General features: G+C 38.1%; 1 protein-coding gene across 8 annotated transcripts in view; it reads left to right on the forward strand.

Annotated features, from left to right (window-relative positions):
* The window catches only part of CCDC141 (coiled-coil domain containing 141), a 217,586-nt gene that overhangs the window by 67,911 nt on the left and 136,854 nt on the right, over positions 1-12,821 (forward strand). The window lies entirely within an intron of this gene.

The raw sequence follows: 12,821 nt of genomic DNA on the forward strand, positions 1-12,821 counted from the left end.
ACCTTGGCCTATGTCTGGATGCTCAGTGGTTAGAGGGCTTTGGGGTGGGAGGTTGATGAGTTTGCAGGCTTGTTAGAGCTCATTACTCAGACTGCAGGCCCAGCTCTGGTCAGTTGTCAATGTGCTTGCTGTGCGTTCCTTGTGTCCCGATCACTTGAGAGTAAGCGTGGATAGAACTCTCTTTGCAAACCCCCAACTCAAATAGGTAGGATATTTATGGCTATATTTATAACTGCCCCAAGCCCATGCTTTAATCTGTACAGATTAACTGGAGGGAATTTCAGAGAGAAATGATGTGGAAGGACATCTCCTGGTCTGGATGCATAGGAAAGGGGTCCCTTCATATATTTTATATTATTGCTCTGATCCGAACTGGAGAGATAGACATACAGCTGGTAGCAAATATGAGTCCAGGAGAAACTGGTTCTTTCAAGCTGGAAAAATGAGGATTTAAATGATTAACCTTTCAACTTATACTTATTGAGTACCTACTGTGTACCCAGATCCTATTATAAGTACTAGGGATACGTAACACACAAGATAAAGTCCTTTTCCTCCAGGAATTTTCCTTCTAGTGCATTTTCTCATCCTCAGCTCTATTGATAGCCAGTGCTAGGTAACTCCTTTGGGGAGGCTGTCCTGGGCACTCTAGGGTGTTGAGCAACATTCAGGGCCTCTACCCACCACATGCCAGTAGAACATACTCTAGTTGTGACAACCAAAAAAGGTCTCCAGACATTGCTGACTGTCCCCTGGGGGGCAAATTACCCCCAGATGTGAACCACTGTTTTAGTGTGATGAGAAAGGCCTATGATAAACAAATGAACAATGACAAGTGCCGTAAAGAAGATCAACTAGGGCAGTGAATTTTGATTGTGTTGGTCTACTTTTAATCAGAGAAGGAATCAGAGAAGGCCACTCTGAGGAGGTGACATAGAGCAGACACCCAAATGCAGACACCTCCAGACATACAGTCGGCTTGCATTTTGTCATCTCCTCCTTTAAGACACTATATACTTTCCAACCCCCCTCCACCTTCAGCCCTTTTGTCTTGACTGCTATCATTCACTATCCTGCTTCTTCTGTGCTTTGCCTGCCAAGCCATAGCGCCTCCCCAATTTAGTTCTTCCCCCACCCCACCTTCATATGCTCATTACCCAGAATGCTATTATCCAATGCAATAGTCTTTAACTGATGATTCTGACATAACAAAGGAGAACTAATGCTCAGGACAAGAATAAACTTAAAGTTGTTCATTAGACAACTGTTTCCAAAGTTCCTTGTCCTCCATATCATATGGCTCTCTCTCCCTCTCTTTCTTTCTCTCTCTTTGTCCTTTTCTCTCTCCCCTAATCCTGACCTGACACCATGTTCCCAGAGCTGCTGTCCCCTTAAAAAGAACCTTCCTCTTATTTCTTTCTATTGAATTCATAACCCCCAACCCCTGCCTCTAGTGCTTCCAAGAATACACTAAAAACTCCTCTTACATTATCATACAGAGTAGTTTATCCCTTTTAAACCACGACCTCTCTTATTCAGAGACATTCTATCTGCAAAGAGGCTTCCCAAACACAGGACAATTTCCCAAGATTGAAAAAGCAGCTACAGTAAGTTTTATTTATTTATTTTTAAGGTAGTAATTTTGCCATTCTGCTTCAAGACTGTGGCAATACTCATCCACTTATCCTCTGCAGTAAAAAAAAAAAAAATCACATGAAGATTCAAAATGAACTATCTAATCCAATCATATACTTGAGGGAGATCTAGATACCTTGCCAACCCTAGAATCAGAAAGATGATTTGATAATAACTAAAGTAAGGTATTACAGAAGGTTTTTGACTTGGTGAGTTTTCTAACTTATGGGGTCTCATGTTTTGGTGAAAGTGGGTGCGCTTTTTTAAAATAGAATTTATTTTTTAGAGCAGTTTTAGATTCACAGAGAAATTGAGTGGAAAGTACATGGTACCCTCTGTTCCCACACGTGCACAGCCTCCCCCATTATCAGCATCCCCCATCAGAGTGGGACATTTGTTACAATTGATAAACCTGCATTGACACATCATTATCACCTCAAATCCATAGTTTACACTAGGGTTCACTCTTGGTGCAGTACATTCTATAGGTTTGAAAGAATGTGTAATGACATGTATCCACCATTGCAGTGTACAGAATAATTCTACTGCCCTACGTATCCTCTGTTCTCCTTTTCATCCCTCCCTGCCTAATTCTTGGCAACAACTGATCTTTTTACTGTTTCCATAGTTTTGCCTTTTCCAGAATGTCATATAACTGAAATTGTACAGTATGTAACCTTTTCAGATTGTCTTCTTTTGCTTATTAATATGCATTTAAGATTCCTCCATGTTTTTTCATGGCTTGATAACCGTTTCTTTTTAGTGCTGAATAATATTCCATTGTCTGGATGGACCACAGTTTATTTATCCAGTCACCTACTGAAAGACGTCTTGGTTACTTCCAAGTTTTGGCAATTATGAATAAAGCTGTTATGAGCATCCATGTGCAAGTTTTTGTGTGGACATAAATTTTTAATTCATTTGGGTAAATACCAAGGAACACAGTTGCTGGATGGTATATGCTAAGAGTATATTTATAAGAAACAGCCAAATGGCCTTCCAAAGTGGCTGTACCACTTTTAAAAGAGAGTTTCTGTTGCTCCACATCCTTGTCAGCACTTGGTGTTATCAGTGTCTTGGACTTTGGCCACTCTGATAGGTGCATTGTGGTACCTCATTGTTATTTTAATAAGTCTCATCTTTAAATTGGAAATAATAACACTTAATTCACAGAGTTGTTCTAAGGATTAAATGAAATAACATGTGTAAAACATGTAGTACAACGCCTACCATTTTAAAAGATGCTTAATAAATATTAGTTTCCTTGTCCTCCCTCTGCTTGGTTAAACCTTACATCTTACGAATTCTTTCTCATTTGGTTCCTATTCTTTCCCCTGAGTTTAGCATTACTGTTGTTATACGTGTCTAAGTTTCTTAATACTGTTTAGTTTTTGGAGGCTGCCATAGGTATAGTAAGGCTTTAAGATGCACAGTTGTGGTTAAAAGAACCAGGCTTTCACTTAGACTCTACTCCTAATAGTCTAGAACCAAAATCAATTTAGTAATAATCTTAAGGATAAATATTATTTTAAATAAAATTGGTCAATTTCAGAAATATACAAACAGCTTGTATTGCTCAATATCAAAAAAACAAACAACTCCATCAAAAAATGGGCAGAAGATCTAAATAGACATTTCTCCAAAGAAGACATACAGATGGCCAACAGGCACATGAAAAGATGCTCAGCATCGTTAATTATTAGAGAAATGCAAATCAAGACTACAAATGAGGTATCACCTCATACCGGTCAGAACGGCCATCATCAAAAAGTCTATAAATAATAAATACTGGAGAGGGTGTGGAAAAAAGGAACCCTCCTACACTGTTGCTAAGAATGTAAATTGGTGCAGCCACTATGGAGAACAGTGTAGAGGTTCCTTAAAAAACTAAAAACAGAGATACCATATCATCCAGCAATCCCATTCCTGGGCATATATCGGGAGAAAACTATGATTCAAAAAGATACATGCACCCCAGTGTTCATTGCAGCACTATTTACAGTAGCCAAGACATGGAAGCAATCTAAATGTCCATCGACAGATGAATGGATAAAGAAGACGTGGTACGTATGCATAATGGAATATTACTCAGCCTTAAAAAGAATGAAATAATGCCATTTGCAGCAACGTGGATGGACCTAGAGATTATTATGCTAAGTGAAGTAAGTCAGACAGAGAAAGACAAATATCATATGGTATCACTTATATGTGGAATCTAAAAAAATGATGCGAATGAACTTATTTACAAAACAGAAATAGACTCACAGACAGAAAACAAACTTACAGTTACCAAAAGGGAAAGGTGGGGGAGGAGGGGTAAATTAGGAGTTTGGTATTAAAATATACACACTACTGCGCTTCCCTGGTGGCGCAGTGGTTGAGAGTCCGTCTGCCGATGCAGGGGACATGGGTTCGTGCCCCGGTCCGGGAAGATCCCGCATGCCGTGGAGTGGCTGGGCCTGTGAGCCATGGCTGCTGAGCCTGCACGTCCGGAGCCTGTGCTGCGCAACGGGAGAGGCCACAACAGTGAGAGGCCCGCGTACCGCAAAAAATAAATAAATAAATAAAATAAAATAAAATATACACACTACTAATAAAATAGATAAACAAGGACCTACTGTATAGAACAGGGAACTATACTCAATATCTTATAATAACCTGTAATGGAAAAGAATCTAAAAAAGAATATATATATATATAACTGAATCACTTGGCTGTACATCTGAAACTAACACAGCATTATAAATCAAATATATTTCAATAAAAATTTTTAAAAGATCATGAGACCAAATAAATAAATAAATGTTAAAAATTGGTCAATAAATAAGTCATTTCCTTAAATATAAAATTTAAGGCTCTTAATTTTAAAACGTCCCATGTTACACTTTCTTTTGCTAATACCAGTGACAGCAGCTCGAGTAAATAATCACTGTCACTGTTGTTTCTGTGTGCTTGTAAGAGCACAGATCCTGGGGCCAGATTGTTTGCTGGGTTCAAATCCTGACTGCACCATTTGCCAGCTGAGTAACTGAGCAATTATTTAACCTCCCTGAGGTTGTTTTCTGTAAAATGTGATGTAATAGTACCTACACCATAGTGTTAGAATCATCAAATGAGTTATTATATGTCAAGTGCTTAGAACTGTACCTGGCACATGAAAACTGCTATATTAGTATTAACATTTTTTATCATCATGTCTGAAAAGAACAGTGAAGGCCCAACCCATTACATACCCCCCCAGTCCTACCCTTCTTTGCTCACATAAAGACTCGCATTAAAGGCTAATTTCATTATTTATTTTGCATTCACAAGGTGTGATCAAATAAAAGCCACTTTTATAATCTTAGCCATACTGTTCAATGGGCACTTAATTAATGATTTAAAACAAGAATATAGTTGTATTATTTTCTGCTTGTGACTTAATAATGTTCACTTATTAATGAGTTAAAACTGTAGATGAGATTACTATCCATACAGATAATTGCGATTAGCCTTTGACATGCTGCCACCTTTTAGACCTTTATCCAAGCATGATCGTAGTCACAGGCACACACACATTTATTAAAGAAAAAACAAAACAAGCAAACAAAAACTAATGGAATTAACCTATGCATACTATCTTATTACCTAATATCAAATTGAACACGTCATAGACATAGTCTTATGTCAGAAGTACCATAGATAATTTTCATGTAGTATGTCACTATTTGAATATAGCACAATTTAAATAATATCTTACTGATGAAGAAGTAGAGTCTCTTCAGTTTCTCAATATTAGAAACAATAATTAATGTTTACTGTGTTGGTAATTATGTGAGCAAGGAAATATTTTTAAATCCAGATAGGTACAAGCGTAATTAACTTACCTAAGTTTTCAAGTTTTTCCTGAATGTTCTATTTTAAAGTTTTGTTGATGATGCAATGGGGAAGAATAGCAGCAGGGACACCAAATTGAGTGTAACTCTGTTAATAATTTGAGTTCTATGATTATCATGTTCCCGGAAGATCTACCTGATAAGCCTAGAACATTGTGGAACCACAGAGGCACATGCTTCATTGGAGGGTAAAGATATTTTTGTCAGTTCTGTACTGCTTTTTAAGGGAACATAGAAGCTGTCAAACCTTCCATTAATAAAATATCAGCTTTGTCAATCATTTTAACCATGTAAAAATAAGGAAAATTAAACGGAGAATTAGAGCAAAGATTGCTAATGAATAATAATGTGGATGTCTGAATATCTAATGCATCTTCTCATAAGAGCCATTTAAAAGATGCATTTAGTGCTTCTCTGTTTCTAAATGCTTATAGCCTAATGCTTTTGAACTATAGTAGTTTAGCTAATTCTCCTTTGGAAAAGAAATTAGGTGACCAGAATGATGGCGACTTAAGATTTACATCAGTTGCAGAAAAAAAGGCAAATGAAGACCACATAGTTTTCTATCTTAATTGGGATGTGATAGCCTGAAAAACATAATCATAGCATGTCCTCTCTTTATCATTGTTTTCAGATGTAAAAAAGTGCACTTGTTTTACATTTAAAGATGAGCAGCTGACCTTTTTTCCCAGCTCTAGCCTCGTCTTATTTTGCAGATAATCTGCTTCATTAGTGAAAATCAGAAGCAGCTTGGAGTATTTCGTGCATAATTAATTATCTTGGCAAGAAGATTTATGAATGTAATTTTTCTCAATTGCTCCAGTCAGGAATAAGTGAAACAAACAAATAAATTAAAACTAGGTTATTCATGGTCTCTTTTTACAAGACAGTATCAAGGACATCTAGGAGAATTAAATAAGACATAAAGGCAGATAATATTTTTACTGCCCAAATCACATATGCTTATAAGATACCCATCTTTGTGGGAGGAAAAATGGGTAATAGAATTCACATTTGGAAGTGTTTATAATTTGAGTACCATGTATATCATAATCATGTAACCATATGTAATCATATTCTTTGTTAATAGGTAATTTAAATGATATCAGTGATGACACGTATAAGCACAGCCTCAGGGCACCAGTCTTGTACCTGCTGGGCAACTGTAAAACTCTGTGTGTGTGTGTGTGTGTGTGTGTGTGCTCACAGATGTGTGCACACACATGTATATTCTCCTTTGTATGATGCTACCCTCTAACTAGGATTTAGAGCTTGAATGGTTGACCAGCTTAAATTAATATGAGGTAACAAAAGTGCCTAGCTTAGTGGCTACAACATAGCAAAGTTTTATCTTTCTTTGAATTTAGCTTTAATTTTTTAATTGAAGTATAGTTAATTTACAATGTTCTGTTCATTTCAAGTGTACAGCAAAGGTATTCACATATATATGTGTGTATGTCTATCTCTCTCTATATATATATATATATTCTTTTTCAGCTTCTTTTCCATTATAGGTTATTACAAGATACTGAGTATAGTTCCCTGTGCTATACAGTAGGTCCTTGTTTACCCGTTTTATATATAGTAGTGTGTATATGTTAATCCCAAACCCCTAATTTATCTTCCCCCCGCTTCCCGTGAATATAGCTTTTTAACATTGGGTGGCATAAGACTTAAATAAGGGTTGAATTATCTTATTATTGGATACTGGTATCTGATAGTTCAATCCAGTAACAGATATACATGACTTTCCAACCACTCATAGATTAAAATTTATCACAGAATTTCATTTTAGCACATAGGCTGCCTCTAGAATTCACTCTAAGTTATGCCAGGGTAAATACAAAATATCTTAAAGTGTTTGTAGGAGAAATGTGATTTTGAAAGCAATAGAACCCCCTCCTAATTAGAATGCTTGCTACTACCATTACTTTCAATGACACTGCATGTCAAAGGTAGTAACAGAGGACTCTGGTATAGATGGTGTGGATATCAATCCCAACTTTTATATTTACTTGCTTTATGACTTTGGGCAAGTTACTCAGCCTCTGTGCCCCAGTTTCCTTTTCTGTAAAATGGGAATAATAATAGTGTCTATTTATAAATTTGTTATAAAAATAAACAAGATTATATATGTAAATATTCTTAGAGCATGGCTTGGCATATGGTAAGTGCTCAATAAATGTTCACCATATCACTACATCTTTCGATGGTTAGTTTCTGAGCTTTACTGGATAATCACCAGCACATTAAAATCCTACATATTACCCAGATCCCATACCAATTCTCTAAATCACTAGATAATCTTAGCTTTCTAAAATTATGTGGAGGGGGAATAAATGCCATTTCATGGCTTGGTATCCAGCCTACTTTATTCAAAAGGTCAACTTTATTTGTAAGATTAAGTTAAAAATCAATTTTCCTCTCCCTTTCTCCACGCTTTAGCTATTTCTTTAGCTCATTTATACCTATTGTAATTGATTACATTTTCATTAAGCTTAGTTTTTCACTTCAGTATACCATTCAGTTGGACTGATGGCTTCACAACATTTTAATTGGGCACAGTTACTTAAGTTGGTAAGAGGGTTGGGGGACACACACTGTGACTAAATTACCTTCTCAGCAGTGATAAGACTGATGACAAAGCTGTTTGAGTGTGTGCTACCTGGAAAAGGCTCTTCACTGCTCCGATTGTATGCACCTTCCATTGTGTGACAAAGTTAGCAGCTGCTACTTGAGCTGTCTGCTAAGCCCCAGGGCTGCCTGTGTATCTTTCCACCATCCTGAGCTCTTTTTCTTCCCTGCCTCTGGTGCTGGAAATGGTTGGCTTTCCTTTTCTCAACACCACTGCCACCCCATACTGGGCAGGGAGTGGGACTCATTCTCTCCTCTGCCCTCATTTTCATGGTTCCCAAAGACAAGCAAAGAGGCCCAATTAATTTTAATGCTTTTTGTAGGGCAACTCAAAAGCAAACAAACTAAATGGCACACTTTAAAAGGATTAAAACATCCTGTAAAATGTAACAGTTATTTATCCTGTCAATATGATAGTTTCCGGCTCTCATTCTTTCTGACAACTAGGTGTTTAGGCCAAAGCTTCAGTATGAACTCCCTTAGGCTGCATGACCTAGGATCTGGGATGATAATATGAAAATGTCAGACTTTGGTCTCACTCCCAAGTAGCCCTGTATGTTCCTCTCTCTCCCTCTCTCTTTCTCTCTATCACACACGCACACACACACAGTGAATGGCTCCAGATCATTTAGGGTGGAACCCTAAGTTATACTGGGAAAACCATGCCTTAGGTATCTTAGGCAGAGATGCACATCAACAGGACACTCGGCTGGGTCTCTGTTTCCTTCTTGAAAAAAAGACTTCCTTCCACTGCTGGTAAGATTCTTACCAATGACTCAGAGTTAATGCTAGAAATAGAATTTAGGTCCAGAGACTACTACTGTATTGATTTTATTCATTGGACTAAATAGTTTCGACTGTTTAAGTAGTTGGAGGTTAAGAAGCTGCCTAAAGACAAACAAGAGTTGAGGGCAATCTTGGGAAGGGAAGAAGCCCTTAGTGCCATTTTTCTTGAAATATAGATGTGAGAAGAGAAATGATATATTAAGACAAGTCAAAATAATCAGAAGACAAATATGTTAGCACAAGTAGAATAATTAAATACATAAAATTATGGTTGCAGACAGGGAGCTAGATTATCTGTGAAGCTGTTAAAGTAACAAAAATTTTGCCTCAAGACAAACAACATATTTTAGCTTTCCTACTGCACATCAGTAGAGAATACTGGGATCTGATCATTTGTTGAGGAGATACTAATACCTTCCAGTTGACTTCAGTAAGTCATGGAGGGCTTTCAAGTTCCACAAAAGAAGATTGTGAGCTTTGTCCTCCTAGAGTCTCTGAGATGAAGTCCAAATAATAACAAGCCAATAATTAGATCAGTCCCAGAATACATCCCAAGCCATGTTTTTGGCAGGAATTCTTTTTCTTTCTCTGCTCCCAGGCCCTCAAGTACAATCATCAGAGACACGTTTCCATGCCTCTTCTCCTAATATGCGTTATCACCTAATGGAGCTAATGGTTATTTGAAGTCTGGTTATTGCCTACTTAAATACAGAGCACATTTGACCAGGTTTCCTAATACAAAATAATGACAACTGGTTTCCCTACTGTAAAAAGTAAAAAGAAAAAGAACAAAATCTTACAGGAGCTGAAATAGTTGTTATAATACTAACATGCCTTCAAAATCAAAGTAGACATTAGAACTGTCACCTGAGGCTATCAACTATAATTGAAAATACCTTTGTATATGTGTGCATCTTTGATAATTGGAAAAGAGACTATCAAAACATCTTGAGTTAAAGAAGATACATAACTGATGTCTTTTTCCTCCTTTATCAGTTTTTTGTCTCTAATAGTAACTGTTTATTCGTCAAAAACTGTTCTGGGGCTTCCCTGGTGGCGCAGTGGTTGAGAGTCCACCTGCCGATGCAGAGGACACAGGTTCGTGCCCCGGTCCGGGAAGATCCCACATGCCGCGGAGCGGCTGGGCCCGTGAGCCACGGCAGCTGAGCCTGCGCGTCCGGAGCCTGTGCTCCGCAACGGGAGAGGCCACAACAGTGAGAGGCCCGCGTACCGCAAAAAAAAACAAAACCAAAAAAAACTGTTCTGCACATGGAAAAGAAAATGAAAGTGATTTGGAGAGATTTTCATCTTCCCTTAAGCATTTCTGTTAAGATGTTTGAATTACTTATTGCTAGTTCACCTCCCCCAGCATAGTTTTAAACAAAGATCAAAAAATAAGATCTGATCTTGGATTGTAGAACAAATTGCAGAAAAAGAGACCGTGATGGTTTATGGCAGTGTGATGCCTAGCTTTGGGCTGCAGCAAAAGTTCACCTTCTTGCCACCTGAGTTGTTTATCCTTGATTGTCAGAAAGCATTCTTCTATTGCTTGTGTCCCCCATGTTTTAGTCCTGTCTTTGGCACGTGCTGTTTGGGAACTGGAATTCTCAGTTTGTCCTTGCTGTCACCTCTGCCCGCAGCCGGCCTCTTCCTCTAAGGCACTCCTTCTGGCAGACCTGGCCCACATGTCCGTTCTCCTCTCTAACGCAGTATGTCCACTGAGCCTCCACGATTATTCACAGGGCTTACTTCCATGTTAGAATTAGATTCTGTAACTATAGTGTTGCGTTTTAGTTTTATCTTAAGAACATAGTCTAATAAGAAACATTCCTCTTTCCTGGAATCCTTTTGTTCTACAGATGGATATGATGAGAAGAAAAATCACTAGACAGGGAAGCATGAATTCTGACTATGGCATTTCTGCCTTGACCTGTAGGACTTTCCTCTTGTTGGTTGTGTGACCTTAGATGAATTGCTTACCAGGACTGGGGCTCAGTTTCCTTATCTGTTGAAAAAGCAACTGCCTCCACCATAGGAGGTATAAGGGTTGGGTGAGGTAACCTGAGACCTGCCGATAGTACCTGACACCGCTCTGGGAAGGGCCTATTCACTTCTCTCACTTTCCTCATTCTTATCTCCCAGTAGGGGTCAGGTGAGACTGGATCATTCAACAAGAAAAAACTAGCCTTTTCTTGCCCAAAGCTGATAAGATCAGTAGTGCTTTCTTCCCACCTTCCCACTCTTTCTGGTATCAGTACATTCCTGCCTCAACTTTCCTTAATGCATCTTCAGTACCCCGCACCTACAAAAAATGCTTACGTCTCATCTAGTCAAATGAAAAAGTTGGAAAGAACCCCTCTGTTACCTCTGCTTTCCTTGAAGCTGTCAACCAATCCCCCCTTTCCTTATCCAATAAGCTTCTTTGAAAGAGTCATTAGCTCTACTTCCTCACCACCACTCAGTGGTCTATTCATGTTTACCAACCATAATCTCATCCCACCACTGTCTTGACTCTGCTATTTTAAATTACCCTTAATTAATACTCAGTCCTTAGATCTACATTGAACAAATAAGGATATTCTGAATATCCTTGAATTACAGAATCATCCAATAAAATATAAAATACAAGCCATAAATGTGATTTTAAATTTCTAGTAGCCACATTAAAAAAGTGAAAAAAAATTTAAAGAGAAAAAAGTCACGTAAAAAAAGAAAAGCAGTAATATATTTTGTTTAAGCCAACATATCTAAAATAGTATTTCAACGTTTAATCAGTATTAACTATCAACAAGATATTTTCATTCTTTTTTATACTAAGTCTATGAAATCAGCTATTTTATAGTTAGAACACATCTCAATTTGGATTTGTTACATTCCAAGTACTCAGTAGCCATTTGTGGTTAGTAGCTACAGTATAGGAAAAAGCAGATCTACACCATTTGACTGAGTCTTCCTGGCATCTCTCTTTAACTCCCAAGGCAGCTCTTGGTTTTCATTGAACACCCCTGATTGCTCCTTCTTTGCGTCTTTGTTGATTTCCTTTCCCTTTCTCTCTGGCTCCCTTCAACCTCTAGTAAGTGTTTCCCCTCCAATCTCCACCTCCTCTCCGCAAAAACAGATCTACCCCACTCCTTCTCTACCTTAGTTCTACCTCCTCTGAGTACTGAGTACTTAGAATGTCATGTCAGACAGGTGGGATGGCCACAAACATATCACTTAGATCAATCTGAAAGGTAGGAACTGCAAAGAGAAAGTAAAAATATTCTTGTTTTCCCTTTTAATCCATCATTGCCCAGAACCAATTTCCGGGCCATACTCTGAATGCTTTGTGTTCTTCCTTTCTTTCCACATGCCCCCAACCCTTGGCTCATGTTTTTATCCTTTTGCAGGGACCATGTTCTATAGAATAGAATGTCCTGATGCATCATTTACTGTACTTATCACTGAGGCTTTCGAACAGCAGCTGATATAATTTAAACGCTTATAAAAAGTGCTCTTGGAATATCTGTGCAGCTGTCTGCAGTAGCTACTCACGGGATTCAATGACTGATTTACATTATGGTTGACATGCTGTCGGTTATATAAGGTGTCTTGCTTTGACATCAGATGGACTCTGAGAGTCTATTCTGCGTGCATCTCCCAGCACACAAAGTAAATCTGATCTAAGAGGCTGCTCATGTATGTGACTGCCTCATGATGAGATGTAACACCCTGACGATGAACCATTTTCTTCTGAGTGTCATGCCAACCTGTTCTTATGTTTCTTCCCAGGATGCATTTGGTAGTAAAAATGTGTAGATCTAGAGAGTCAGTATGCTTTATCAGGCAGGTGTGTGATCAGGATATGTGGAATACCACCAAAGATCTTACATTCTCTTACAGGTAATATTT

Source organism: Tursiops truncatus, chromosome 7 (assembly GCF_011762595.2).
Source record: "Tursiops truncatus isolate mTurTru1 chromosome 7, mTurTru1.mat.Y, whole genome shotgun sequence".
NCBI lineage: Eukaryota > Metazoa > Chordata > Mammalia > Artiodactyla > Delphinidae > Tursiops > Tursiops truncatus.